Raw genomic sequence first — 18,136 nt, 5'->3', positions numbered from 1 at the left:
CTTGTCCACCTGCCTGCGCTCTGCTGGGCCCTGCCTTTCCCAGGGTGGTCCTGGGGAGCTCCAGAGGCCCAGAGTGCAAGGTCATCCTCCTACCATCTGTCCTCCCCGTTGGGAGTCCACCTGTTTTGAGAGCACCCTCTCCTTCAGACAGGTCAGCTCCCAGTGTGTGCATTTCTGACCCACTTTTGCCACGCCACCTACTGTGCTGGTGATGCCCTCTCTCTGCAAATGCAAATCGTATTTGTTTTTTAAAGCTCTCGGGAACTTCCCCTGGGGGTTCAGAGGCCTGCTGACCTCCCTCCTCCCTGTCTTCCTCTTGTATAGCAAACACTTCATTAGGTTTTACCTGAAATGAGTCTCCAGGTCTTTGCAAATGTCAGGCTGGAGTCTCTTTGTGGGCTCCTGTAATGTTTGGGATTTCACGACTAGCCCTATCTGGAAGCCTTCGCGTTGCGGCCTTGTGTGCCATTCTGGGTGCCCTTACCAGGAAGACAGAGTTTTCAGGGTATTGCTGTGTGGGCAGTCAGCTAGGTTTTCCCCACTGGTGGAGAGGCACAGCACAGACCAAAGTTTCCCAATCTGGCGTTGTAATAGACATACCTGGGAAAATATTTAAAAATACAATTCCTAGACCTTACCCCCAAATATTCTGTTGTAGGAAATCTGGAGGCAGGGCCTGGAGATGTATGGTTTTCAATCAGACCCCCAGATAATTCTGATGTCCAGCACAGTTTGCAAACCCTGGCATTGAACAACACATGAGCAGGTCAGTCACCCTCACGACTATGCCATGTCCTATGTTTTTGGGGCAGTCTTATAGCAAGTATTCTGTTCCATTGCTCCCACAAACCCCGGAAATAGTCCAGAAATGCCCCGGTTTTGTTACTCAAGGTGAATGTCTCAGGTCGCTTCTCAGACATGAACAAGGCAGCTCCCCAGACCTCAAGTCCTGAGTTAGGAATTGGGAAATGGGCACCTTCCCATAAAACAATTTCATGATGAGGCACTTGATTTTTAATTCTCTTGGAATCTAAGATTCAGCACAGAGTAATTCAAGAATCTCCTCTGCACGATTCAGTCAGTGCTAGAACAATCCCAGCCAAGGAGCCCAGGACCCCGTGAGTGGCCGGGCTTGTTAGACCTTCTCCGTCCCTGGTCCCTGGAGGTGACACCCTCCTCTCTGTCCCCTCCCACCACTGATCTCACTAGACCCCTAGGGCAGTGGTTTCCAACCCTGGCTGCACGTTGGCCCCTCACACTGAGGTTCGGATTCAGCTGGTCTGGGCGAGGCTCTGGCCTTCATCCTGATGAACAGGAAACAAGCCATGTTCCTTCTCACCGTGCGTCTATGCAGAACAGTGGGAGGAAAACTCGAGCCACATTAAAGAAAATGTAAACACTTAGGCACAGTTTAGAACTTTCCTTACTAAACTTGAGTTATTCCTCCTCATTGAAGTTCCTTATAGTTACGTTTCTCGATAATTTGAAGCTATCTTTCTCATGTAGCACTTTATGTTTCAAAATGACCGCCATGGTGGATGTACCCCGCAGCCCCTCCTCCCCGCCCTGGCCAGACCCCCAGTTGCTGACTGCAGCTCACTTCTGCTATTGACGTAGTTGCTTTGTTTACTGCCTTTCCCTTCACTCTGCTTTGCACTGTCTGAGCCCTTTCTGGCCCTTGTTATTATTTTTTTACAATGAGAGGCGTAACTTTCTGCTCCTCTAAGTTACTGAAGCTTCTCTCCCCAGAGCATCACACTGAAAAGAGAGGGAGAAGGAAGTCTACACCCATCCCTATGATTTTCTTCGTCCTCCTCTTTCCAAGCTGACCTATCTCCTGGGCTGGCTGCTATCCCTGTCCTCCATGGTGCGCAAGGAGGCACTGGCATGGAATAAAGATTATCCATTAATCCCCCAACCATAATTCCTGCCCAGTTTGGCTTCCAGAAGAGGAACATGTTCTTTATGCCGAATGCTGGAAGACTTTGCCTTTTTAAATTAAGTATCGCTTCCTTGCAATGTCCGAGGGGAGGAGGCACATCTCGTCTGTTCCTCCATTTGCTCTCCCGCACCCCCTTCCCCAGCCCCCAGCCTTGTGCTAAGACCCTGCCAGCCTCAGGAAACACTCACTGTATTAAATTCCGTTGAAATTCTTGCTCTTCCCTCCCTGCGTTCACTCTAAGAGGCCGGCATGAGGAATATTAGTGTCAGGTCGTGTGTTCTCACTTCAGCAGGCTGTCGCTGTCCTGTTGGCGACACTCCCTGGTTTCACAGTCCCTGCTGTGTGGTGTTTATCCCAGGACAATCAGCTTGTTGTAGGAGAGTTTGCCCAGCCAGGGATGGGATTTGTCAATATGAAGGTGTGTGATTCCTGCACATTCTTGGATTTCCAAACAAGCCTCTTGTCTGTTTGGAGTGGAATTGCTCTCGCCCAGTGCAACTGGCTTATAGGATTCATTAATTCTACTATTAGAAACAGATCCCTATTAAAGTCAGTTAATAAACTGTGATAGTCTCTTGGTGGACCTGGAGCCTAGGAAATACAGGAGCCTGAAAATAGCAATGCTGGTGGGGAGAACGGGGGGACGCTCGCTGCTTGTGTTGGCAGGGGAAGGCTGGCACCTACCATTTATACCTGCAGTGAATTCAAGGCTCGGCAATGCATTCTGTTGCAGGAATTTAGGGGAAAGGAAGGGAAATCAATGCAGACTCTGTTTTAATCTTAATGCAGGAAAACCTGCATTGTGTAAAATGGTTAAACATACGAGAACAAAATGTACCTCAGATTTAACATGATACTTTTCTCAAACCTATCACAGGTGAAGAGACCTGCACTGTCCAATCCAGTGGCCACCAGCCATGCGTAGCTACTGAGCACTTGACATTTGGCTAATCCAAATTGAGATTTTCCGGGTTCTGCCAGGTTTCGTGGACATGGACGGCAGAAGGGTGAAGGGTGTGCTTACCTCTCGTGGCGTTTGGGTTGTCACCAGGCCCTGGAGTCTCCATCTTCTCCCCCAGTGCAGAAGCATAGATGGGGCAGCTGGGTGAGATTCCAGCTGGCTTGTTCCCTGATGACTTCTTTCAATGACTTTGGGGGAGATATGAGGGAAAAACAACACTCTAGTAGCTTCGATTTCACCAACAGGCTTCCAAAGTCATCCTGAAGGATATAAGCCAAGAGAGCATACTTAACTTTTCTTTTTAGTTTTTCGATTTTTTTTTTTTTTTAATATTGCAAAGTTCACACTGAAGTCCCTGAGCATCTGGTCTTCCAGCTGCAGGTGTTCTCCTCGGTTCCCAGCCCCACGCTGGCCCGCAAGCCTGGATGGGTTTAAGGGCAAGATGACGAGAATCATGTCTGGTAGCAGTTAATTGGCTTGGACCATCAGGACTAGAGACTGAGATTTGCCAGATGTGCCCCCGATTGAGTGACGTGATTTCATACCACGTGAGCCCCCTCTAGCCCTGCTTTCATCCCTCGTCCCCGAGTCTAGCCCTGGACGCAGCCCACGTGCACGCAGCCCCTGGGCTATGGAGGGGAGTCTCACATGCTGTGTCCGATTGGAAACGGGCTGCCTTGAAGGTGGCACAGTCTTGTGTTCTAGTTTGGAGTGACAACATTTGTAGAAGTTTAAATTCTGGGGGAAAAGTTAAAGATTTGACTACATTGAAAACTGAAACCTCACTTGAGGATTTTATATTTTTGCCTTAAAAATGAAGTTCATTGGGTAACCAGCAGAGATTTACTTGAGACTGTGTGGTGGGGGAAACCCCTTTTTTCCAAGGAGTTTATAGTTTCTGGTGCGTGGAGAGACAGAGCCAGGGGAAAGCTGTGGTGAGAAGGTGGCAGGTTCAGAAGCCGAGTGCAGGAAGTCTGGGGGTGGGGCAGATTTGGGGGGGTGGTCGAGAAGGTTTTCCCAGAAGGTGCCATTGTGAGCATGACGTGAAGACACCCTCTCTGTGATCAAAGGACAAAATGGGCTCATACGCTATGACAGGTGCTGTGTAAGTGAGTGACAGTGTCTCCCTTCATTTCATCTGGATTATGCAGTGAGAGGACACGACCCTCTGTCAGCCCTGGGGTTCTCCTTCTCCTGTCTACCAAAGGCCTCTGGCTTCCATGGCATTGCTTCAACTGCCCACGCATCTACAGCTCTTGTCTGGTTACAGAGTGTTCTCACTGACTTTCAGAGGCAACAGTCAGCTGGAGGAAAAAGAGCGAACAGGGTTCCCAGAGACGGACGCCGCATGGCCTGCTTCCGTAAAATCTGAGCGTCTTCCTGTTCGGTTAAGCATCTGTTTGTATGGCATCCTCTTTGATCATTCCATTTGTCCTCCATTTAAAGCGAGGAGCCTTCTTGACCTCATACAACCAGTCGTAAAAGAATGCTTTAAGAAAACTCTCTGAAGTAGACCTCTGTTTACGGGAATGCAATTTGAACACCGTCTGCATCGATCCAGCCAGGGGGGAAGGCGAGCGGCACACATGGGGTCACGCTTGCATTTGGAACACGGCAGCTTCCCCCAAAAGGCGCCAAGCATTTAGCTACAATAAGTAAATATTAGCCTGGTCTGGCTGGCAGGAGACCGAGGAACAGAGAGAAGGACATACGCGTTTCCTTCCCAGCCTCCTCTCCTGACCTAGCCGACCACTTGAAGTTGATGTTAACAACAAAAGGAATCCTGTTATTGTTGCGAGGTTGAAGGGATGCTCATGAATGTCCAAGACCCTTCTGCGTATTTAAGGAGGAGCAGGAGTGTGATTGACGACCTACACCTGAAATATGTCCGGAGCTCCCTCCTAAGGCCTCTCAGCCCCACACTTGGGTGGGCTCTGCAAGGACCAGGCTCCTTCAGGTAACGTCTGCTGAAGAATCACCCGGGGTACTTATCTCATTATGCACAGCGCGTGTCCTCATCCAGGTTGCTCCAAGTCCTACTTTGGGAAAAATAAACGTTCCCCACCCCCCCAGTGACTCTTCAGCTATAGGACAGCATAATTGGCAACAGGAGCTAATACTTCTAAGTGTGACCAACTCAGCAGCACCCGGGAGCCAATTATTTCCCTGGGTCAGAAATGGGGAGAAGGTGAGAAGGCTTGTGCACTCCAGGTCTCCTCCCCAGGTATTTGATTTATTCTGGGATTCACGACAAGCTATATACCTTCCTGGAACCCACACTGTAGACTCAAGATAATGCCGTTTGCTTTCTCTCCAGGGGCCTGGGGCCCCTGGAGCAGCTCTGGGGGCTGAGAATGACAGCAGAATCTGGAAGCTACTCAGTGGTCCAGATCCTGCCCCTACTCCCTGGGTGAGGGTGACAGGTGGGTGTGGTTGTTGAGGCCTCTGCAAACGTGGAACGCCTCTGTCCTTCTCTCCAAGTCTGTAGGTTCACCGGCAGCTTCCACTCCCCTGCTCACCCAGGTTTGAAACCTTAGCACTTTCTGAGTGGAGTCTGGATCTCTTCCACGCCCTGAAAAGGGATGGATAGATAGTTTTCACATATGCCACAGAATGCATGGAATTCTGCCACTTGGTGTATATTAGTCAGGGTCCTCCAAAAAAAAGAAACAAGAGATATCTATCTATCCATCCATCCATCCATCCATCCATCTATTGATATTTACTTTAAGGAATTAGCTCACATGATTGCAGAGCCTGGAAAGTCCAAAGTCTGCAGGGAAGGCTAACAGGCTGGAGACCCCTGGGAGAGCTGATGCTGTAGTTTGAGTCCAAAGGCTGTCTGCTGGCAGAATTGCCTCCTTTCAGGGGAGCTCACTCTTTCAGTCCTTCAACTGATTAGATGAGGCTCACTCACACTATGGAGGGTAATCTTCTTCACTCAAAGTCTATTGGGTTAAATGTTAATCTCATCTAAAAATACCTTCACAGAAACAACGAGAGTAGTGTTTGACCAAATACCTGGGTACCATGGGCTAGCCAAGTTGACATATAAAGTTAACCCTCCGACTTGGCTTCCCTGACGTTTGATGCCAGAGGCTTGTTCTGACTTGGCTGTGTGACTCTGTGTGGCTCGTACCTGATTGCCAGCATTTACTGGAACCAGGCTCTCAGCACGGATCTTTCAAGTTGTGCTTCATCCTGGAAGAAAAACCTTCCAGGGTTTGAGTCCAATTTTAACCTGCGTTTGTGGCAGAGGTGACGCCCCCTCACCTTATTTTCTTCCTGTACGACTGCTGCTTGGAGGCTGGGATCCTGGCGGATTCACCCTTGCACCTTCAGTACGCAGCTCCAGACCTTGTGCACAGGAAGAGCTTAATAAACGTGATGCACTGACTTCTGGGGAGTGGCTTTGCGGGAAGTTCTCTCAGTGGTCGTGGGGCATTCAGACGCCCATGCTCCTGGGCAGTGAGCCATGCCTGCTGCTGCCAGCAGCTCCGGTCCTGCCCTGCACGGCCCCCCTTGGCTCACCACCTGTGGGTTTTGTGGTCTCATTGCTTGGGCATCCTGCCTCTGCCTCCAATCGTGTCGCTCAGGGGTGAGGTGATTCCTGTCCCCTCCGGTTAACTTCAGCCCTGGGACCAGGCCCCTGAACAAAGGTTTACTCTTGCTGCTGCTCATCAGAGAGCAGAGCTGCATTAATAGGAAAAATGTTGGCAAGAGGGGACCAAACGAGTGAATTAGTCACAGAGCTTTCTGTGGGGGAGAAGAATAAATAATCAGGATAAAACATATTGTGATAAGGAAGCCTGCCCTTTTGTTTACTGACACGCATCTCTGCTTCAAGCTATTTTAAAAATGACTATTTCATTTGTGCGGCGATAAAAGAATGAATGGAAATTTACCTAAGAACGTCCTGTAATTGAGTGCCTATCTGTGGGATGAATAGCGAAAGTAAATTATCCGCCATGGGCTAACTCTCTGCTTTCCTAGGACTGTGCATTCTATTCTTCCTGTTCAATAGAGGATGTTGTATGCGCCACCAAATTAGCCAAACACAGATATTGTTGTCAAAAAGTGGCTCCATTAGATTTCTCAGATGCCTGACACCAATACAAAAGCCTCTACTCTCACAGCATCTCAACTTCAATTTTTTCCTACATGACTCAAAAAATAAATTTGTTTTGTGGGGCAGAGATGATCAGTTTGACAGGTTTTTAGAACAGAAGATAAGGGAAAAGTTAGCAGTATTGGCTGGGGGAATTCCAGCCAATTTCATTAGGCTGTTTACCACACGTGGGGATGTAGGCAACTTAGTGAACTGGAAAAGACCTTCTGACGGCATGATGTGCGAGCCTGGGCTCCAGATCGGACTGGTCGTTAATCGTGTTAACTGGGTTTGCACTTGACACCCCATGGAGATGATAATGTCGACATCCAGAGAAGGCGACCTCGACCTTCAGCTAAGAGGTCTGGAAGGGAACCGAGGCCTGGAGAGGGGCTATGTCCATAGTCTCCACACGGTTCGTGTTTCTTACAGAATTCAAAACAGGGCGCAAATGACAGCACCGTGGACGTCTCAGGCCAGTTGGGAGAACTGAGCAGAAAGTGGGGCACAGGATATCCTGGAGGTGGGACAGCCCTTCAGGGGAGAAGACACTTCTCCCACAGCGCTGCATGAGCTCATTTCAGCACCCTTTTAAGGAAGACCTAAGAGATTTCGTGATCTCGTCATATCTGTTTATTTTCATTTTTTTGAAAAAATCTTGTAACAACAGAGAATCTTAGAAAATAACTCCGTAATCTCACCACTCTAGTAAAGCAAACGTGAGCGTTTTGCACGTGTTTTTCCATATGCGTGTGTGGTTGGTTGGTTTTCCTGTTCGCTCTTCTCTTTCCCTCTGGCTGGAGCACGGTGTACGCCTTCAGTGGGGGGCGTACGCTGAGTTGGGGTAGCTGAAGGGGAGAGTGGAGAGGCTTTCTCTGTATAACCCCATGCAGGGTCATGCAGGTGGTCTCCTCGGCAGAGTAGGGGCCCCGTGTCTGGTGGGTGTTTGACGGGAAGCCCAAGCTGTCCTTCACTTTCTCCCCAGGGCCTGACTCGGAGGCATTCTCCAGCTTGATGGGAAATGGGGGAATGGAAAAGCTGGATGAAGCAGTATTGAGTCTGAAGACTGAGGGATTCTAGGAGGGGTGAACAGAGGGGCTTAGAAAACCAAGAAGGCCCTGGGGTTGGGGCTAAGAGAGAGGCGGGATTAGGAGGAAGGCCCTCTGAGGAGCATGAAGAGGGTCCGCACAGGAGCGGTTGTGAGAGTCCAGGAGAGAGTGGAGAAGCCCCAGCCAAGAAGAGCTCTGCACAGGTGACACTGGGCGATGGGTGCTGGCGTAAGCCCCTCCCCATGCCCCTCTCTAGCTATCACGGATAGATGAGCAGTTCACTCAAGGTCAGTCTGTTTTATTCCTATTGTGCATTGTTCTCTTGCCCTGTCAGTGTTTAGGGCTCAGCGATACAGTTTTACAATGTGTATGTATGAGTGTGTGTGTGTGCGTGCGCACGCGTGCATGCACGTTTAACCAGAGTACACCCACTAGTCCCAGTTCACCCCTCTGCCTGGTGCGAGCCATGTTTCTGACGGCCGCACAGCCCCCTGTGCTGATTTGCCATAGTCTAGTGGGTGCTACCCTAGAGCCATGGTCTAATGTCTGGCAGGCGCTGAGGACAGTGTGGCCAGACAAGGCTTTAGAGACCAGGGCTCTTGCCAGCCGTGCCAGGACAGCCCCAAGTCTCCATGTGGGCGGCTGTGGGGGGACCTTGGCCTTGCTGCCGTCATGTAGGAAAAAGGCCGGGTCCTTTAGAGGAGAGGAAGCCGAGAACCACGCTGGGCACTTGAAGCAGAAAGGGACGGGCTGCGTGGATTCAGAGGCTCGCACGGCTGTGGGAAGTGGACGGGGGAAGCAAAGGCCACAATGGCCACGTTCAGGAAATTTGGAAATGTAGGACTGTCACAGGGAGCTGTGCCTGCTGATCTCAACAGCACTGAAGCAGGAGAGGCTCAAGGGAACCTGGAGCCCTTGGCCGACCTCACGAGGCCTCCTCACCGCTTTCACCAAAATAGCAGCTTTGACCTCTCCTTGACCTTCAGATCCCACACAGTAGCTCTCACCGGCAGGATCTAATGGCAGCCCTGCTGACAAGGGACTCTGGGATTCTCCTGTGATGCGGGAGATAGCACAGAAGGGGCCACTGCGATACCCGGTAGAGAATGGACAACTTGGTACACGGGTCTTTGCAGACCCTGGCACAGGGTAGGGGGGTCAACACACGTTTACTGAAAACAATGAAGAATGGTGGGCGCACCACTCAGGGCGTCTCTATTCCACTCAGAAAGACCAGGTGTCCACACCCTGCGGTGGGGTGCGTGGGGGGCTCCCAGAGAATCCATTCACATTTAGAAGGAGAGAGGGGCTGAGGCTCCAGGAAGACTCCTGGGCCTGGGGAGGGACAGCATGGCTCCTGAGTTCAGAGCTTCCTGAGTCCAGGGCGGGAAATGCAGGGCCTGCAGGGGAGGGGCATCTCTGAGGTCTGGCTTGAGGCCTAGAGACTGGGCTCCACGGGGATTTCTCTCCTGCCTCACTGCGGCATGGCCAGATCTTACACTGAGGTTACAGGCTTAGACACCAGGCCTGGAGCTAGGAGAGTTTGTTCACAGGCACAGGGGTCAATCTTGGGAGCGCCTGAGGATGAGAACTGTATTCATCTGGTCTCTGACTGTAAACCATAGGCAAACCCACTCCAAAAAGGATGTTTACTGACTTGCATAGCTGAGAAATTCAGGGGGTGTCTGCCTTCAGGCAAGGCTGGATCCAGCCACACAAGGCTCTTTCTCTCACTTTCCTTTTCTTGGCTCTGCTCTCTCTGACCTTTATTCAGGTGTACATCTCATTCTCTTCTTCTTGTGGTGTGCTTCCTTTTTACAAGGTCAGGGAAGATGGCCATTAGCAGCTCCAGGCTGCCAGAACCCCACCTTAGCCAGTCAGTGGATAGCAGGCTTCCTCTCCAAACATGAGTAGAAGAAGCTGAAATGACTGGCCTTGCTGGGTCAAGTGTCCCCACTGTGGACACCTTACTGTGTTTGAGGAAATGTGGTGCTATAATCGTTACAGATTGGCACACTTGCCCGCGTCTGTGGGCAGAGGCTGGGCTGGGGGAGGGGCACTGGGCTGGATGGCTCCACAGGATCGCAGGGAAGGCAGGAGGGATGGTTCCCCAAAGGAATAAAAGTTGCAGCTCTAGCCACCTATTTCCAGAACCAAAGAGAACAGGCAGAGGCCTGGGCTGAGGCGATGGTGACGCAGGCAGAGGAGAAGGGCCATGTGACAGCCCTTAGCTTTGCGTCCGCTCATATGGGCATCCAGCTGGGTTCTTCTCCAGCGGAGAGCAGCTAGCCGGCTCCCTGGAGCACCACAAAGGTCCCCGCTCCCCTTGAGTATGCTGCATTTGGCATGAGCTTATTTTAAATGCCATGTTTGGTCTTTCCATGGATACAGTGTCTGAGGCTAACTAGACTTAACAGCAGCATGGGTTTTATGGTGGAACATACAGAAGGGATCCAAATGTTCTTCCTCTTTCGTTTTCCCTTCTAGATGCTTTGGCTCCTGGCAACTTCCTATTTAGGAATTACAGAATTACGCATATTTCAGTCAGTGTTTACTGAAAGCCTACTGTGTGAAAGGTTCTGGGGATCAGCCTCAAACAAAACAAACCCAGTCCTGGCCCTCACAGAACTTAAAGCCCAGGAGGTGTTGTCCTAGCTGGTGAATACATTACTCAGTGGCAATGGGACTTGGGCTCCAAAGGAGAAGCACAGGGTCTCCAGACAATTCAGGACTGACCTGGCGCATGGGCAAGATGGCTTCCTGGAGAAGGGGATGTTACACTGGGAGCCAAGGATGGCTGGATTCTGGACTTCGATGAGGCAGAAGGGGTGGAACAGGCAAGTGTGATGGGATGCCAGGGCTCGCACTGGAGGGGAGAGTGGGCCTGCTGCCTGAGGGCCTGGGTGAGTAGGCTGGAAGGGGCAGTGTTTGAAGGCCTGGAGGCCATGCGGGGGGTTAGGGTCTAACGTAGCTCCCCTGGGAGTAGGAACTTGCTGCCATCCCATCAGAGCCCTCAGCTACAAGGACGAGAGGAATGGTCACTGTCGGGTCCCCCCCATGCTACCTCTAAGTGCCCCCACCCCCAGATTACCTGGTGGGAGGAAGCATGTCCCCTAACGGCACTTGAACCTGCACAGCTCCAGGTCTAGTCTGGCGGTGGGTGGGGGAACTGCTGTATTTATGTTAACGCAGGGCAGCCTCCCTGGCTGAGAAAGGGCTGTTGGGGGCCCGGAGAGACGGTGGGGCTTCGAAGAGGCTGTTGGCAGTGCAGGTGGCACAAAGTGCCGGTACAGGAGGTGCTTTGAAGGTAAAGCCATCCAGACTCATGGGCAGAGTTACGTGTGGGGGATGGTAGTGAGGAGAGAGAAACAAATGAGAGGGACTGCCAGGCTGCAGCCTGCGGGGACGGGGGTGCCGTTCGCTGAGGTGCAGAAAGCTAGGAGGAAGACGACTTGGAGGAAATAAACACAGCCACACACGGTCCGGCTTAGAAATTTGGAGTCTGAGGAGATGCCGAGGAGGCAGTTGAATATTTGGGTCTGGGCTGGACATAGGAGTGTGGGAGCTGTTGGCACGGAGGCGAGAAGTGAAGTCGTGGCAGTTGGGGTCTGTATGCGCGGTATGGGGAGACCAGGCACCGCAGCATGGGGAGGTCAGTGAGAGGAGAAGCACCCAGAAAACAGATAAACCTGACGGGGGAGGTGACAAGCTGGCGTGATAAATCATGCCAGAGCTGCTGGGCCGCAGATGTGAGCTCTGAGGACCCCGTAGGCACCAGGGGCCTGTCGCGGGGTGATGGATGAAGGCAGCTCGCACCCACCCACCTCCCTCCAGCGTCTGCTTCCTGCCACCACCAGGAAGTCCCTCAGGAATAGAGCAAATAGCTGAGCAGCTCGCCGTGACAGCCTTTTAAAAGTGACTTTTAAAACTTCTTATAATTGTTGATTAAAAGGCCCATTGCTCCAAAGGCTCTGTTTGTGGTAGAAGAAGGAAAGTCATTTTAGAAGAAATTTCTGGGGAGGTGAAGCGTTCCAGTAAATTGGTGGGGCGGCATTTGAAGCTCCAGGCTTATATTTCAAAAGCCATTAAAAGACCCTGAAAAAAGTGGTGCAAAGTTGTTGTTTTGAGAAAGGGAAATACTTTTTGTGGGGGAAGGAAAAAATGCCAGCTGTGGGGCTGAGTGGGCAGTTGGGGGAGGAAGCAGGAGCCCCCTGTTCCCCTACACCTGAGAGCAGGGCTGAGCTGTGCCTACCTGCCTGGCCCCGGCAGTAACTCCAGCTTCCTGCACTCCCAGGGCGTGTCCCTGCACCTGTCACCTTGCTTTCACTGCCCCCGCCCCCCTTTGGAATGACCACTTCTTAGTACCGTTCTTTTCAAAGTTAACCTATTTTGTGGACTCTTCCCCTAAATCTACCTGGCCTAGTAGCCCTCACTGACATACAGTGGCCCGTTGATGCCTGCAGGACCCATGCGTGCTTGTGGCAAGGGACCCTCACGCTGCTGTTCAGTGCCTGTCTCTGGTTCCCCCCCTGCAGGTTGCAATATGTGCTGAGGGCAAAGGGCACTCAGGGTGCTGGGGGTGGGATGAACTCTGCAGAACATCAAAGGCTCCTTTCCGCTTTGCTGAGCGGCTAGCATACTGTGGGGCGCGCGTACTTGGCACCTATCACGTCTGTGTCCTGGGGCTTGTGCCCTCCCGCGTGGGGCTGCCCCAGCAAACGCAGGCAGGATGAATGAATAGCATGCATGTACATGTGTATGTGGTGTCTGTGTTTTCCTGTGGTCGTCACGATGAGGACAGCTAGACAAGCTGGCCAGGGGAGGACTGCCCAGGAGAACCTCCTGGGGTTGAGAGGAGACCAAGAAGCGTTTGCGTCTAGCACACAGCCACCTCCAGCAGGGGGCAGGGCAGGGTGGGGACCTCCAGCCATGACACAGAGCGTCTTCGCATCCCAGTGTCTCAGAGCCCTGTGCCCATGGTGGGACCACTTAGTCTCAGCTCCCCTTCTGAGGGGAAGAGAGGCAAGCGGGCCAGGTGAGGCCACGGCGGCCTGCGTTCCCTCCCTCCTGCTCTGCCTCCTCCCTCCTGCCAGTTAGGCCACCCATCACCATCCACCCATCAATTTGTTCACTCTAGGCCTCACGTAAGGGGTTGGGGACACAGGGGCTACCATCTGTGCCCTTGGGTTATGGGGAGGCCGACAGGAGCCAAACAGATACAGGGTCAGAGTGAAGCATGCTGTGTTTGGAGCACATGGGGCTGTAGGAGCCGTTGCTCTGGGGGCCACAGAGGCTTCCTGGGATTTCCGTCATCCTTTGACCTTCCCTGCTGTGACTGGGCACAGCCACCGGGGGCTTCAGTGAGTGTGGCAGGTCGGACAGGGCCCAGTGAACACGGCCTGACTGGGGAAAGAGGGGAGACCCGACACCCACACCTGGCGTGTGTAATTTCTGCTCTGCTTTCTCTGTGTAAATGCAGGTTTCTGTGGTTGCTTTGGAAGTTTTTTTCTCTGAACCTCATCTCACCGCTGAGCTGAGAGAAAGCCATGTCCAGGAACCGCATACATGAGAAGGGGTCACGTGTTGACAATAACCAAATCTGGTGTTTTTAAGAACATCGCTCTGCAGATCACTCAGAACTGCAGCCCTCCTCACCCCCTCGGCTCCTCTGGGAAATGAGGCTGCTGGGTTAGCAAAATTTCAAAGAGTTTAACATTCTGAACCTCTAGACGTAGTAGAGTAGCTTTTGGCATGGCACCGTGCACGCATTACATACTGTTACTTCTTTTCAGCCTGAGGAGGAGCACTTCTCCAGGAGCACCTTCCCCCGCCCGCCCCCCAAGGAGGAGAAAACACAACGAGTGACAGCGTGGGACCCAGGCTGGCACCTGCGGGTGAGCAGAAGGCAGGTAGGACTAGCTTGAGCCTGGCGCTGTTGGGCTGCCACTTGTTCTGGTTCAGCTGCAGGTGTTGTTAGGTCCCCACGTGAAGGAAGTGCTCGAGGGCCAGTGCTGTCCTTGGGCGATGAGCAGGGGACGGGGAGAAGTCTGGGTGTCTGTGGCTGAGTCCTGGGTTCAGAGGCTGTTTCCAGTTTGCTGGGTCTCTGTGGGGAGACTGGTTGTCCTCAGCCACATCTGGGGAGCCAAGCACTGCCCGAGGGACCAGATGCACCAGAGGGAAGGTGTGAGGGCTGAGATAGGGGGATGCAGTGCGGGTAGCAGTGCCCAGCCCTGAGGACAGACAAGGTTGAGACTGACTCCCTGTGAAGGACTGAAAAGGGAGGGTCGTGAAGGGGACCGAGGAGTCCTGGGCTCAGTGTACTCTGGTCTTCACTGGAGCCAGGGATGGGCACTGTCAATTTCTAAGGTTTCTCAATGTTTTGCGGCTTGGTTTGTTAATCTGGTAGCATGGACTTGTCTCTCCGTGGTTACAAAAGACACTTGTGTGCTTATCTGAGAGACAGCTGTGCAAGGGACGTACTGGAGATGGCGGGGGGGAGGGAAGAGGAGGTCTGGTAAGCAGGATAGAAGGACGGGGACTAGGGAGAGAAGAGGGCAGGGGTGTGTGGGGAAGGGACTCAGGGGACGGTCAGGCTCTTTAGTGCTTGGGGGGGCCTCCGGAGTCCACAGAAGGGCCCAGGTGACCTGTCTCTCCGTGCTTGCCTGTATTCACACACCACGTGTCCACATGAGCACCAGGCTGCGGGCACGGAGTTTCTTTACTCTTTAGCAGTTCCCAGGTGGGGAATTTAGGCCTCAGAACAGGAGACGGTGTTCCCCAAGACCTCCCAGACACGTGACTCCTGTGAAAATTTGTGTGTCTCTCTCCGGAACTTTCTCTAGACACCATTTCTCTCCATTTCAGAAGCCCTGTCGGGTATGAGTCCTGTGAGATGCTCTGTCAGAACTGCTCACGGCCCACCGAATATCAAGGAAACCACATTCTGTGCTTCCTTCTTGGAGATTCCCAAAGAATACTAGCATTTCAAAGGCCCCAAACTGTTCTTTTGCAAAAGAAATCTGTTAAACTTTCTTGAGTCCTGTATTTCCTCAACTCCCTTGACCACACATACCTTTTGTTACAGAAAGCAAGCCTAGGAAAGTCCTATGCCACTCTCCTCATCACCCCCTGGCCCCACCTCAAGCCCCCGACACACCGTGGGCACTCTGATTACTCTGTATTCTCATGCTTGCTACCTTGTGGACTCAGAAGCTCTGCATTTAAGATTAGGCAGGGAGTTTGTCATCTGACCTGCTGTGGCCTCCTCTGAGCTTGGAGCAGGCCTGCTAGGGCCACAGCACACACCCTTCTGTTCACCCCACACCACTCAGCGCGTCCAGTCCTCCAGCCTGAGTGTGCCCACCAATTGCTTCCTGGTTCAGCAGGAGACTCTGGCATGATGACCAATCTGCATGTGTTCATGTTCACGGCCAAGTGAAGCTCACCCAGGCCCAGGAAGCTGCGCGGTGGACGGGATGTGAGCAGAGATACTCCATCTGTCGGATCCCCTCTCCCCTGCAGCAGGGCTGGCCCTGGGCTGTTCGGAGGGCCTTGTTTTGCATATGGTGATAAAATATTAAAGGACATTCTTCCAGTTTTGAAAACCTTTTTGTCGAGGCACCTGGGGCAGCCTGAACACGTGGCAGAAGCCCCTGTTCTTGAGAGAGGAGCAGGACAAAGAGAGAGGAGGAACCACTCCAGAGGTTGGAGGTTTTTTGAGAGGGACCAGGGATGGCTCAGGGTGGCCATCTTCTCCCATCTTTGCCCTGCTGATTGCGTAAGTGGACACTGCTGACCCGGAGCCTGGGAGGACATGGTTCTGGAGAGTGCTGGGAGGCTTGTACTGTGTCCTTGGGCAAGTACATGACCCTCTCAGGGCTTGGGCTTCTCTACGGATAAAACTAGATGTTTGACCAGATGCCATGGGCCTTGGCAAGCTTTAGGCAATAGGATTCTACTGGGAAGTTGTTTGGTCTTTCACATATTTGTTATGGATGCTGCCTCGATTCCTAGTGAGATAGGCTGGGCCTAGGGGCCGTCCTGGAAGGGAAGCTGCACTTAGGGGGCCCACTAAGTGTGGGCTGCTGTGGCTTGGAAAGACCCAGGCTTTCCTGCTCACGGAGACATTGTTGGAGCTGGGGCAGCCGCATCCAAGGGCTAGCATGGCATTGGCCAGCCACATGTCCGAGCTGACCTCCTGGGCATACCCCATGACTTGACTCCTGCTGGGTGTCCTCACAGGGTTATGTCTGCATCCCTGTCTGGGTCTGAGCCAGGGTCTTCTCTGAGCACAGACACAGAAGCCGCCCCTTGGCATTTCTGATACAAAGTGTCAGCCTCTCCAGCCGTGCGTGGCCCTCAGTCCTGTGATGCTCTGTGCCCTGGCTTGGACAGACCTGAGTTGACCTAAGTCGGAGCTGACTCCAGAATGGCCGGAGCATCTGCAGAGCCCGGATCCGTGCTGTCTGGTGATGTAGCCCCATGTTCACGGGCCTGAGCACACGCATCTCCCAGGGAAGGAGCGAACACCTCCCACTCAGATGATTGATTAGCATCTTTTGCCAAGGCAGCTCAGAAGCACACAAGCAGATGGCTTCTCAGGGAATTCCTCCAGGGAACTGGGCTTCTACAAATCCAATATGCAAATGAGAGAAGAAACTGGGAAAGATAATAAGTTCTCTTTCCTTCCCTCTCAGTTAAAACCTGGATACAGAGCCAGAGGGGTTAGAAACAGCCCCCTCTCTGCCCTGGTTCCGCTTCCAGCTGGAGGGAGGAGAGCATACCTGAGGCTGCTTCTAACTGCCTGGCGAACAGGCCTGTGAGGGGCTGTCAGAGATGGACAGCCAAGGAAGTGAGCTTCGAACAAACTGAACAGGCTTTGCTTAAGCAGCTACGTACTGGGTGCTAGGCCTGGCCCAACCCGTGTGGATTGAGGTCTCATAGCTATGGCTTCAAAAGCAGACTCCCAAAGTAGACCTGGGGTCTAGTCCCGACTCTGCCACGTTCCATCTGTGGGTCCTTGACCAGGAATTTAGGGTCTCGGAGCCTCAGATTCTCAGTCTGTAAAATGGGGGTCATAGCACCTGTGTGTAGGATTGTTGATAACAATGCAAATGAATTAGTGCATAGAAAGAACTCAGCAGGGGCCAGCTGAGAGCAAGCCCATTAATCACAGCCCCAAGCCCCTGCAGCAGGCAGAGGGGGTGTGCCCCGTGGCAGAGGTGGCAAACGGAGGCTGAGAGAGATGTATGAATTTTCCTAAAATCACCTGGGTTATAAATGGTAAGGCGGGGCTGGGATTGGGGTCTCTCAGTTCTCCAGGGGGATGTCCTGCCCCTGCTTGGAGCTTGGGGACTTCCCTAGGTCTCAGGATAGTCTGGGATGAAGATGAGCCTGCTTGGGGCAGAGGTGGGGGTTGGGGGGTGGGTTTCTGTCCTCACTGCCCTTCAGCAGAGGTCGGGCTATTAACAACACACCTGAAATTTTAACTTTTTTACCTCCCTCCTCAAGAGGGAGAATTCCAAGGAATTAGAAAAGCTCTCCAGATCCATCCTCCTAAGCTGGCAGAGACTGTGGAGGAGGAATTCAGAGCCCCCTTTCCCAGAGCCTTGATCCCCCGTCGCCCCACACCCATATTTTAAGGAGCCTGTTTGTTCTCTAGCATTTGGCTTTTCCTGTTCTTCTCCCTGAGGTATGGTCCCATTACTGTGTATGAGCAAATAAAACCTGGGATGCCGCTCTGGGCCATGGGATCACTGCTGATCTGGGGCGTGGGGTGGGAACATCTAATTTAACATAATCTTGCTCTCGTGACTTCCCATGACATCCACTGCGTCCTCCTCCTCCAGGAAAACGGGCGAAAGGAGTGGGAATGTGATGACAGCACAGGCTGCATCTTGCTCCTCTAACCTCGGCACCACTGGTCCCCCCCTAGGAGCGGCATGAGAGTCAGGTGGGGTGTCGCAGTCATGTGTGTTGTTTTTATGTTAATTCCTACGTGGGCATGCATGGATGAACAACCTCGGGGGCACACGAGCTCCCGGGTGGCATGGATGGTGTGTCAGCTGGTTTCCTGC

Source organism: Rhinolophus ferrumequinum, chromosome 24 (genome assembly GCF_004115265.2).
Source record: "Rhinolophus ferrumequinum isolate MPI-CBG mRhiFer1 chromosome 24, mRhiFer1_v1.p, whole genome shotgun sequence".
NCBI classification, from domain to species: domain Eukaryota; kingdom Metazoa; phylum Chordata; class Mammalia; order Chiroptera; family Rhinolophidae; genus Rhinolophus; species Rhinolophus ferrumequinum.
Note: the sequence above shows the minus strand (reverse complement) of the source record.